Source organism: Cyprinus carpio, chromosome B3 (assembly GCF_018340385.1).
Source record: "Cyprinus carpio isolate SPL01 chromosome B3, ASM1834038v1, whole genome shotgun sequence".
In the NCBI taxonomy this organism is placed as follows: Eukaryota; Metazoa; Chordata; class Actinopteri; order Cypriniformes; family Cyprinidae; genus Cyprinus; species Cyprinus carpio.
This window is the reverse complement of record NC_056599.1, coordinates 36,310,672-36,323,698: the sequence shown is the minus strand read 5'-3', so window position 1 is coordinate 36,323,698 and position 13,027 is coordinate 36,310,672.

The following is a 13,027-nucleotide window of genomic DNA, read 5'->3' as shown; positions in this document are numbered from 1 at the left end:
ATATATTTCTAGGCTGTCAATTTTAGTTTTCTGTTTGGCATATATGATCATTGTAACTCCTTGTGCATCTTAGTGGAACAAATTACCACTGAAGGCAGCAATATTAAACATTTGAAAGTAGTTAAGACAAGAATGGAGGAGTGGGTTGAAAAGAGTAATGCGTTAAAGCTTTTCTTGATCCTACATTAAAGACTGGGACTGTCAACAACCATTCCAGACGCTTTGGAGAAGCTCTGGAGCGCTGAGCACTTTCCCTGTGAGACAGAGACTGATCCGTCTCCAATTCGGCAGTAGAGCTTGGATTGGTCTACACATAAGTCATAAGTTGTGAGTAGGGCAATGAATTAGATATGATGTTATGAAGGCAGGAGTTACTACGGCGTGGCATTCCGACTAGTAAGGAGATCAATCTTCTACAGTAGCTCCATGGGATTTCACCCCCAAAATTTCCTTTGATGTATTAGTAAATCTCATTAAAGGGAACATCTTTATCTCTTTGTCATTTCTGCCAAAAACATTAACTCCTGGAATAGTTCTGAAATGAATGTTCCAGATGCAATAAAAGTAAAGTTTTTTTTGTGGTGGAGAAGAAAAAGATGTAAATTGGGCTTGTTAATGAATTGTTTACAATGAAATCATCCATCTTAAGGGGTAACTACTTATTTATGCAGGATTGTGTTCAATGGTTAACTTGCCTTGTTTACCCACTTAACATGACCACATCAGTAAAGCTGAAAGATTGGAAGTAACTGCACTGACAGGGGTCTCATTCACTATTAAGTTGTATGCATACTGTACAAAAAAGGAACAGATGCAATTTGTCAAAGAGGTGAACAGATTAGTTAGAGAACCGGAGAGGTGTGGGTATATTTCTTCTGAAAGAATATAGCATATACGTTTTCTGGAACGCTTTGAAATGTAGTTTTTTTTTTCATCCTTTCTAAAGCTTGAAAGAATCAGTCCATATTCAGTGTCATTGTTGTCTTTTAGAATTTCTCTTTGTATGTTCCACAAAAGAAAAAAAGTCGAAAGTTTCTGGCATGAGATGACTGTTAGCAAATGATGACAATTTTCATTTCTGAACTGTTATTTTAACGTCTAACTTCTTGTTTTAATTCCGGTCAGAATCAGACATAAGTCTGTCTAGAGTCTGAGTTCAAGGCTGTATTTTCATGGTCTTGTTCTTGTCATGGACTCTTGTGTGTGTTGCGGGGGTTTGTGTGACAATCACATTCATCCCAAATGAAATTGTATTTACACTGTTTAATTAATTCAGACATTCTGGAGGTCTCTGTCTTTACTTGGACTTGGTCTAGACTACAACTTTAACTAACACTACTGAACGATAATTGTAATTTGAGACCTCACTTCTAATAAGACGGTATTATTTATACCCCTTATTTTGAAATTGCACTCAAGTTTGTAAAGAGCTTTAGTTTGTTCTTTGTTGCTGAATGATGCCGCACTGGAAAGCAGTCACCATGAGATTGATGTCATGAGTTATTTATTTCTTTACTTTTCCGAGCTCTACATTATTAGGCCACTTGTCTAAGTCATAAAATATACTTCAATCCAACAATTGTTGTCTTCATATTGAACTGGACACATGAGCTGCCAAACATTTCAAAGAGAATGTAAAATAAGTCTGGCAGTTGAGGTTCTCCATAAAACTTGCAGCATATACATAAAACAAGACACAGTTTGAGGTCAAATTTCTAGTGGTTGTAGAAATAGTCAATCAAACTGAAGAACACTCAGTATGGTCAAAGATAAGAGCGACTGAGCGTCATAGTCTTTAAAGATGAATTTGGAAAGAGCTACATAAATTGTTACAAGGTAACACCCGGAGAGAAGCTCACTGTTTGCCTTTGTGACCTCAGCGGGGGCCATAAGCGGCCTGGCCTGGCCTCTGAGGGGCCTTCCTCCAAAGACTGGTTCAGCTTCAACGGGGAGCCTCGGGCTCCATGTTTGTGCTGATAAGAACATACCTGGCAGCTTCAGACAGTAGGGCACTTTGCTGGGATCACTCCTAAGTGCTTTTGGCGCTTGGCTGTTTGTCTGGGGCTGAGGTCGGACCTCTGCTGTGCTCTACCTATTGGCTGGTGCTCTCGAAGCCATTGGGGGCGGAAAAGATTCTTCCGGAACAAGCGAGGTGGATGATGAGGTCAGCGACCTTGGCTTGCAGCTGAGGAGGGGAAAAAGTGCACAAGAGATGAACAATTAGGCTGTAGACTGGGCTATTTCTGGAGTCACTCTGCCCTTTCTTTTGCTAGTAACCACTGTGCAAGTCCTATTAGATGGCCAAGGCGCATGCAGTAAAAAGAAGGTAATCCCCTTACATAACACCAGCCTGTAAGTGCCTGTCCTTCAATTAGTTTTGGGGAGGCCTCTAAAAATAAAGAGCTGCACTGACTTGTGTGACGTCAGAAGGTTAGGAGTGACTGGGGCGATGGGTAACCCAAATTAGAAGTGACTTTTCTGGAGGTTAGCAGAGCACTCTATTTTTAGGTCTTTCAAAGGTTGAAAATACCACTGCAGAGGCCCTGTATGTACTTGTCCAAACCTTAGTAGACCTAGTGCATCATAATGTCATGTGCTCCAGATCATGAAAGGGCAATGGCCTGGTGATATTTGAAAAGGAGCAACTAATGACTGAAATCTCTTTAGGAGTCTGCAGGGCGCTTGTGGTGAACACAGTATGGCGTCACACCATAGTTAGGCCTCATCCATTAGAATGTAGGTTGGCGGGGCATTGTTTGAGAAAGTGTTGGATTGTAACCCATCACTCTTTCCAGCATTCATATATCAGAATGTAGTTAAATGATGGGTTATCACATCTATGCTAAATGTGGAATTGTAAAGGAAAAGTCTATAAGATAAAGACAAAAGTATCATAAAAGTACTAGAACTTTGCTTTGCGTAAATAACAGACCAAAATTTAAGCAAAATTTAAATTTATGAGATAAGTTTCAGTGGAACAGATGTGAAAGTTATGAAAGATTTTTTACATGATGCATTTGGCAGATGCTTTTAACCAAACTGACTTATTACACATTCAGGGTATATATTTTGTCAGTTCTTATGATTGCTGCAAAATATTATGTTGCTGCTTGCACGTTTTGTGACACTTAAAGTGAAATGCCCTTTGAGTGGTGGTAAAAGTGCAGTTATTTATTATGTAGTTATATCTGAAACAGATGGGTGTGAACCTGGCAACATTGAATTACTTTACATCGCTTCTTCACGTTTTGCAACACTTTCCAGGGAGTGGTTCTAAAAAGGTTAATATACCACCTACACTAATCCCTTCTCTAAACCTAATCAATAGTGTTAAAAAAGCAAACATGAGATAAAACCACATTTGCTGAAGCAGCTATGTCATTTTAGCTTGCTTCTACAAGCCTTTGAGCTTTTTTATTGTGACTTGTGTTTCACGGGTCTCGTACCTGAAGCATTTCAAGGGATGTACTGTACCTTGTGTGCTACCAAGCAAGTTTACTGTGTTAAAAGAAAAACAGTACATATGGAGCTGGTTATGTGGCATAAACACTAAACACACTCTGTATCATTTCTTCTGCCATAGCTCTGAAACAGAAGGGCTTAAAGGGTAGGACCAAATGCCACTGGTTCTTGTCACCAGACTTCATAATTTGATTTGAGAATTGTGAGAGAGTGCATTCCAAAAAAACTATTTTTGGTCTCCTACACCCCACATCCCTTCAAAATACTGACTCTCGAGGGTAAACCCTTCGAAGGGATTAGAACATACATAGGGATGAAATCTTCAGTGGAATGCACAAAAGAGTTGGAATATTTGGAATGATCACATAAATTTGAGTAACTGGGAAATGGGCCTTGCTGCTTTTACTAGACCACTCACATATGGATTATATATGAGGAGATTTTCCTTGTGATCCATTTATCTACCTGCTGAATTGAAGTGGCACTCCCGCCAAATTACTAATATATATACCCTCATCGGCCACTTTATTAGGCACACCTATTCAATTGCTTGGTAACACAAATTGCTAATCAGCCAATCACATGGCAGCAACTCAATGCATTTAGGCATCTAGATGTGGTGAAGATGACTTGCTGAAGTTCAAACCGATTTAAGTGACTTTGAACGTGGAATGATTGTTGGTGCTAGACGGGCTGGTCTGAGTATTTCAAAAACTGCTGATCTACTGGGATTTTCACACACACAACCATTTCTAGGGTTTACAGAGAATGGTCCGAAAAAGAGAAAATATTGAGTGAGCAGCAGTTGTGTGGACGAAAATGCCTTAATGTCAGAGGTCAGAGGAGAATGGGCAGACTGGTTAGAGATGATAGAAAGGCAACAGTTACTTAACCACTCGTTACAACTAAGGTATGCAGAATACCATCTCTGAACACACAACACGTCGAACCCTGAACCAGATGGGCTACAGCAGCAGAAGACCATACCGGGTGCCACTCCTGTCAGCTAAGCACAGGAAATGGAAGCTACAATTTGCACAGGCTCACCAAAATTGGACAACAGAAGATTGGAAAAACGTTGCCTGGTCTGATGGGTCTTGATTTCTGCTGCGACATTCAGATGGTAGGTTCAGAATTTGGTGTAAAGAACATTAAAGCATGGATCCATCCTGACTTGTCTCAATAGTTCAGGCTGGTGGTGGTGGTGTAATGGTGTGGGGGATATTTTCTTGGCACACTTTACCAATTGAGCATTGTTTAAACGCCACAGCCTACCTGAGTATTGTTGCTGACCATGTCCATCCCTTTAAGACTACAGTGTACCTATCTTCTGATGGCCACTTCCAGCAGGATAATGCACCATGTCACAAAGCTCAAATAATCTCAGACTGGTATCTTGAACATGACAATGAGTTCACTTTAATCAAATGGCCTCCACAGTTACCAGATCTCAATTCAATAGAGCAGCTTTGGGATGTGGTGGAACGGGAGATTCGCATCATGGATGTGCAGCTGATAAATATGCAGCAACTGCGTGATGCTATCATGTCAATATGGACCAAAATTTCTGAGGAATGTTTCCAACACCTTGTTGAATCTATGGCACAAATAATTTAGGCAGTTCTGTAGGCAAAAGGGGGTCCAACTCGGTATTAGCAAGGTGTACCTAATAAAGTGGCCTGTGAGTGAGTGTGTATGTGTATGTGTATATATTATATTATATTATATTATATTATATTAGTGACTAATGTTTTGCCTTAATGTGGTTAGTAAGTGCACCTGTTCTGTAATTGAATTATATTGGATATAAAGATTTTTATTATTATAGTAACACATAAAACCTCAAAAGAATCTGAAGGTTGAGTTAAGAAGGAAAAATTGAGGTGCTTAAGAGCAAGGCCTCTTTTTTTGCTTGTGGCAAGAAACCAAGGAGACGCTGTTCAAACCACTTTTGCGTCTCTGTGGCAGGAAATCTAATAAAACAAAGAGTGAGCAGCTGAGGTGATTTACCAACCTGTCTTGACATCAGAGCTGAAATAAAGCAGAGCTGTTGGAAATAGATTGGTTTGAGGGAGTAAGAGGGTAGAGCTGTTACTCACGACACATTCAAATGGTCCGCAGAGTGGATCAACACATGACCATCCATGAAGATATTTATTGTGAGACAGCAGAAATGTCCCAACCGCAGTTAGATGTGTTTGCATTTCTTTAGACAGACTGCTTCACAGTCTGCAGATGAACTTGTTATTATGGGGCACAATTAATACACTGTACACGGGGGGAAAAGGCACAGGGAATTTTATCAGCATGATTAAGTTATATATTAGGTAATAATATTGCTATTATTGAATACATGTTGGGGTGTGATTTTTCAATGAAAACAGTCAAAACAGTTTTATTAACATTACACTATTTAAACATTTATGAGCACATAACCCAACCCCTCCCCCCAAACCTACCATTTGTAAATAAAACACAAGATATAACAACTACCATCAACATTTATAAATACACACACACACACACACACACATATATATATATATATATATATATATATATATATATATATATATATATACACACACACACACACACACACACACACACACACACACATTTAATGTAATGTTTTTTTTTTTTTTTCATTGAAATAACTGTCTTCTTAGTTTTTTCTTATCAGCTGTGTACATTGGGGTTTTATCTTATATCTAATGTTGTTAAATTAATGTTTATTGCATTATTTCAGTATCACTTATATATATATATCATATATATAAATATATATTAGTATATCCCTTCCCAGCTTGTGTAAGAGCTGTTTGTGATGAGCTTTGATTCATCATGTGACTTTCTCATAACCACCTGCTTTTGGTAGTTATCAGTATTACAATGGTTCAAAACAGATATTAGTACTTCAATATGCTGGTTTATTAACATTACATCAATTAATAAAATAAGTTTTTTATTGTGATCTTAAGTTAAGTCTGTAAAGCCTAAAATGTTGCTACCATATTTTTAATGGTGAAATTCTGGCAACCACAGCTGCCGGTATTTTACCTTAAATGTCAGGTTTTTTTTTTTTTTTTTTTTTTTTTTTTTTTTTTTTTACAGTGTATGTGAAAGGAAATAGTTAAATGCACCAATAACTTCTGTATACAGCCCACGTCCTCCCTCATACTCAGGGTCCTCCTTGATCTGAGTGTTCTACTCCTTCCCAGACATGAAAAGTAAACCCACTCCAAAAACAGCACCAGTGCAGATCCAATCTCAATGAGCTGTAATTTAAAAAACAGCCTGCTGGAAAAACAGCAATAAATTTGCAAAGCCTTCAAAGGAGCCGCCTGTGCGTTCACCTTTTTGTACATAAAACAAAAAGACTTTAGCTATTGGCTATGAAAAACCTTTCACAGCATGCTGGGACAGATAGCAGGACAGAGAGACTATGGACTGGCAAAAGTGGGGTGTTGTCTCGGGAGCTGTCAAGCACACAGCCAGATGTTAGTCAGGCATGCATCCATGAATGCCGCTAAGAAATTAAGAGGTAACCATAATTGTAAAAAAGTAGCTTAGCTTAAAGCCCAAAGTTTTCTTAAATGTTGATGCCAATTTAAACCTTTAAACTAGAGGTGCGCGTAACCTTAACCCCAAGCGTTCCTCAACATGAGTGTCTGTTGTTGTTGCTGTAAGGGTTGCCAGGTCTTTATTGTTACAAAATGCAATATTGGAAACATTTCTGTTTTAAACCATGAAGGCGAGCCAGTGATATCATACAAGCAACGTGCAAATTTTGTGCAAGACTTATGCCAGTGAACGTCTTTCACCATGAAAATGAAAGTAAAAACTGATGGCGCTTTGATGGCTATTCTCTTAGAGATGACGAGAGATGAACCTCCTACTTAATATAACTGTTGTAACTTATTTCGTTAATCTTTCTCTTGTGGCCCGAACATAGTAAAAACAATGCGAAAAAACTTATTTTGTGTTGAACAGGTTGTTTTTAGAAAGTCTGTGCTTAAAATAAATCGGCTTAAGTTTCAATGAATACTGACGTGTTAACAATTTTATTTAGGCTATAAGCCTATAATTCATTAGAGGGTATAACAGTCCTGTTTTAAAATACATTTTTTAAACATTTTCAATGAGAAGTAGCCTAAGCTAATAGCCTAATCTTTGATTATCCTCACAGTGCATCAGTTATGCGGTGATGCACTATAAAATTATTGTGGAGCAAATTAATTGTAATATTCATTTAATAATAAAAGTAATAATAGCCAGATTGTAACAGGCATACATTGATTGGAAATGCCAAATACTCTTAATAATGACAATATTTAATGCTTTTGACAATATCTCTGCTATCATCGATATATGATCATCATCTTTCAGTGCACCCCATCGTCTTATCAATTATGATTAAGACTGCAAAACACTACAAATGAGTTTGAGCTGTGTGATTATTACCTCAGCTAAATACAATACAATGAGAAAGAAAAAAAAAGATGAATTTTGTTACTGGAAACACTATGGTAGCGGTTCTTAATCCTGGTCCTCACGATCCCCCCCCCTGTACATTTTGTACTGTTTGTTTCTCTTACTGCTTCAGGTTGTTGTTCCATTTGACCGTAAGTGCCGTGTGCGAAGTGGACATCACAGGATATTCTGCTATGATTCCAGTTCGAAAGAAGCGTATATGTTCCATTCAAAGGGTATTAAAGTGCATGAGATGTGACTTCTATGCAGATCTCATGATTGTGGTTAAATAACCCTTCACACTTCTGAATTAAGTTTTGTTTGTGTGTAAAGACACTGCAGACAATGGTGTAGCGCAAATCTGCATTTTTAAGTGAAGTAAACTTCAGCCGATTTCCCGTGTGCAGGGAGTAGAGAGCTGTGAACACTATGTAGGGAACATGTCAATCAAAACACAGTTCATTCATGGAGCTCTCTTCTAACGAGCTGGCTATCTAAATCAGGTGTGTTAAACAAGAGAGACATGTAAAATATGCAGAGCGGGGGGTCGTGAGGACAAGGATCAAGAACCACTGCACTATGGTATTTTAAACGCATATGAGATACTCTTAAGCTACTAAAAAATGTAGTTAAGTTTTGAGTTTTGTCTCTTATTTTAATTAGTTACTCAACACTCTTGTCTGTCCTACACTGAGGTGAAACTGACTGTGATCTAGATAGCAAATCAAAGTGCTTGAACATTAGCATGGACAGGAGATGAGGATATTTAAACAAGCCTGCATTTTTCCCCATAGAACAAAACAAAGTAGTTGCCCCAGTCAACCACGTCATGGTTGTGTTTTGAAGGTTCCCTTGGAAATGAGTGTAATGTATCTGGTGAACCCTCCTACTCTCCTGGAAATGAGTGTTTCTTCACCTTTGTTTGGCAAGAAGCTTCTGAGAGGATATCAATAGGAGTACAATTTCCTGAATGTATGACCGACTGCCCGGAAAGAAAGGGCCAAATTTTCCCCCTACATCAGTGCCCCTGTCGTCCAGTGAGCTATGACCCTGGCACAGGAACTCAGAGCACTGAGCTGTGGAGACTGAGCCATTCCATCAAACCATGGTCCTTTCATGCCAGTCCAGATTGTGGGGTTTAATGTTCAGAACACTACAATACCAACAGTTACCCAAACTGGTGGGGATGAATGAAGAATGAAGTATTCCAGAACACAGTTTTTTTTTTTTTTTTTTTTTTTTTATTTACTTGTTTAATCAGGAAGGTCCCATTGAGATACAATATCTCTTCTACCAGGGAGTCCTTGTCAAGATAGGCAGAAAAGGACAAAGTTACAAAGAAATGCATATCACCACACAGTGAACAAACATAAAAAACAATTTTCTAAAAACAATACAAATCCTAATCAGTTATTAAAACATGTACACTGTTCTATGTAAACAGACTTTAAAATATTTTTAAACATAGCGAGAGATGGTACAGATTCCATATGTAATGTACCTTGAAGCTCATTCTATATATACAGAGCATAATTAGAAAAAGCAAGGCAATCTTAAAGGGGTCATGTGGCTAAAAAGAACATTATTTTGTGTATTTGGTGTAATTAAATGTCTTTATGTGGTTTAAGGTTCAAAAAACATTATTTTCCACATACTATACATTATTGTTTCTCCTCTATGCCCTGCCTTTCTGAAACGTGTTTTTTTTTTTTACAAAGCTCATCGGTCTGAAAAGTGAGGTGTGCGCTGATTGGCCAGCTATCCAGTGCTTTGTGATTGGCTGAATGTCTCAAGCGTGTGACGGAAATGTTACGCCCCTTGTCATACTGTGATGCATGTCCCGGTCAGAACACAGACGAGACAAGACAAAAACAATAAAACCTATTACAAACGAGCCATTTGTTGTATCCAGTGGGGACATAATTACAGATTATAATGACTTATACTGTCTTTTTACGTACTGTGTTGCATCGTGCCATGCATTGCAACATTTGTTGCATCCAGTGGGGACATAATCACAGATTATAATGACTTGTGTTTTTGTCTACACCAGTGGTTCTCAATTCCAGTCCTCGTGCCCCCCAGTTCTGCATATTTTGCACATCTCTCTTTGTTAACACACCTGATTCAGATAACCAGCTCATTAGTGAGCGCCGTGCATGAACTGTGTTCGCATTGACACGGTCCCTACACAGTGTTCAATGCTCCCTACTCCCTGAGCAGGGGAAAACTGTTGAAGTTTACTTCACTTCGGAACATTCATTCGCAGATTTGTGCTGCGCAACGTCTTCACACACGGATAAGTGTGATTTCATATACCTCTGTAAATAAATACAATTTAAAATCACATCTTGCACATTTCAGTGCACTTTGAATGGAACATATATGTTTGCTTCAAACTGGAATCATGGCGGAATATCCTGTGATGTCCACTTCACAGGGCACTTACGTTCGAATAGAACAAATGTCTGAAGCGATAAGAGAGACATACAAAATGTGCAGAGCAGGGTGGTGCGAGGACTGGAATTGAGAACCGCTGCTCTATACTGCTCAAAACTCGCGTTCGAATCATTTCAGTGGAAAATCCTTTACATATGTAAACGTACTTACAGACTGTGAGTTAGAACAGCTGGCATTGTAGTCTTCTAACCCAGGATCAGTAAACAGTCCTCCATAAAATGTGCTGCACGCTAAATACTTGAGTTGAACTGTTCTAGAATAGTGTTGTAAATACAACTTAACCACTGATTTCTAGTCCTGACCTCTTTTGGAAGGTCAAACAAAGTATTTTCACAATGAAACCGCTTCTCCATGACATGGCGCTGGCGGCAACAGTGAGAATCAAATGTTACGCCTTCTTTCTTTGCGTGAACATTTGGGCGGTGTTATGCAAATCTTCCTACATCTTCCCCTTAGACATGTGGGGGTGTGTTAGAACGAGCCGTTCTAGGGGTGTGTGGTTGACTCTTAGCTTTTATAAAGAATATATCTTTGGGTTTGAGACTTTAGTCTTTGCAACTTTACAGATCTTCTTTATGCACCAAGAGCTTGTTACACTCCAAAGAGAAAGGAAAACTTGAAATCGCATCATATAACCCCTTTAAGTAAGAGTTTATCTGTTGATCTGGTATTATAAATATTTGTGCAATGTCAACAAATTAGATATATACTGTGGTAATTTACCCACCAAAGGTTTTAAAATAAAAAATAACATGTTTTTTCTTATTTTTTTCTCCTTGAGCGCAATGAAGTCCATTTTTCATTTCATGTAAATTACAGTGATGTGTGCAGACACTTTACCAGATGTACATGCATATAAATTATATCACCATAGTCCAATACTGATAGAAAAGTACTTTCTACTAAACGTTTTTGAGCAACGAAGGAGAAACATTTTTTAAACAAAAATGTAAACATTGGTCTCAATTTCTTTAAAAGACTATCAATATGAGAACTATAATTCAGTTTATCATCTAGCCAGATACCAAGATATTTGTAAGATGTAACCCTTTCAATTTGTGTACCATTTAAAGTTTGAATCATAAAATAATTTAATGATAATCTGGATTGTGTAAAAATCATGTATTTAGTATTATTACATTTTTTTAAAGCATTTAACACTAATTTTAAGTTACCAAGAGAAGTCTGAAATGAATTAAAAACATTCTGTAGAGAGTCCATTGCCACTTTTAAAGATGGAGCCATAGTGTAGATCGGGGTAGGCAACGTCGGTCCTGGAGTGCCGACGTCCTGCAGAGTTTAGCTCCAACCCTGAAAAAATCCTCTCACTTGTCTGTAGCCTTAGAAATCCTGAAGACTTTGATTAGCTTGTTCAGGTGTGTTTGATTAGAGTTAGAGCTAAACTCTGCAGGACAGCGGCACTCCAGGACCGATGTTGCCTATCCCTGGTGTAGATGATAGTATCATCTGCCTAAAAGTGTACATTTGCTGGCTTAACTCCTTTACCAAGTTCATTTATATAGATAGAGAATAAAATTGGCCCCAAAACTGATCGTTGAGGAACACCTGTCTTTACTATTAAAGGAGCAGAAACATAATTTTCTATGGACACACATTGAGTCCTTCCAGTCAAATAATCAGAGAACCACTTCAACACTACATCACTAAAACCTACACATTTAAGCTTTTGCAACAAAAGATCATGATTCACAGAATCAAATGCTTTCGATAAATCAATAAAAAGTGCAGCATGTGATTTTTTTATCATCCAACTCAGTTATTATATCATTAGTGACTGACATTGCAGCAGTTATAGTACTATGTCCTTGTCTAAAACCTGATTGAGTTTGACAAAATATTATTAGCTGACAAATAGTACTTTAACTGTTGATTTACCATAGATTCAAACACTTTAGCTGTAACAGACAATCTTGAAATAGGCCGATAATTATCCAATACAGTGGAATCTCCACCCTTCAGTAATGGCCGAATAATTGCTGACTTCCAAGAACTTGGTATCATAATACTGTTTGAACTTAAATTAAAAATAGAAGCAATAGGTCTCGCTATTAAGTCTGCAGATATTTTTAAAAAGTAAGGCTCTATTTGATCAGGGCCAGCAGACTTTTTACAATCAAGACTTATCAAGGCTTTATAAACCTGAGACGGGGAAAAAGGTATAAAATGAAAAACATTACTTATAGAACTTGAAGCGATGGCCATATTATCTTTACCATCTGCATCTACAGAGAAACCAGATGAAGTGATTGAACTTATATAAGTGAAATGCGTATTAAAAGCTTCTGCTATATTATATTTATCCTTAATTTCTTCATTATTTACCTTCAGTAAATTGGGAACATGTTTTTCAACATACCTTACTAATAAGTAAACAGAAAACCTCTAATTTTGGTTCCAAAAAACTGAGGTAACTTTAAGTAAGCATTGTTGTGGAAAGTTACTTTTAAAACTAATGCATTACACTATTGTTACTCCATAAAAATAACTTATTGTGTTTTATGGAAAGTAATATATTGCTACTTTTGTGTTACTTTTTGTCACCTGGGCTGGGCTGGCTTATTTGTTTTTTAATAATGAAAAACCCAAAGGTTATATTTTTGGCAACTGTAAA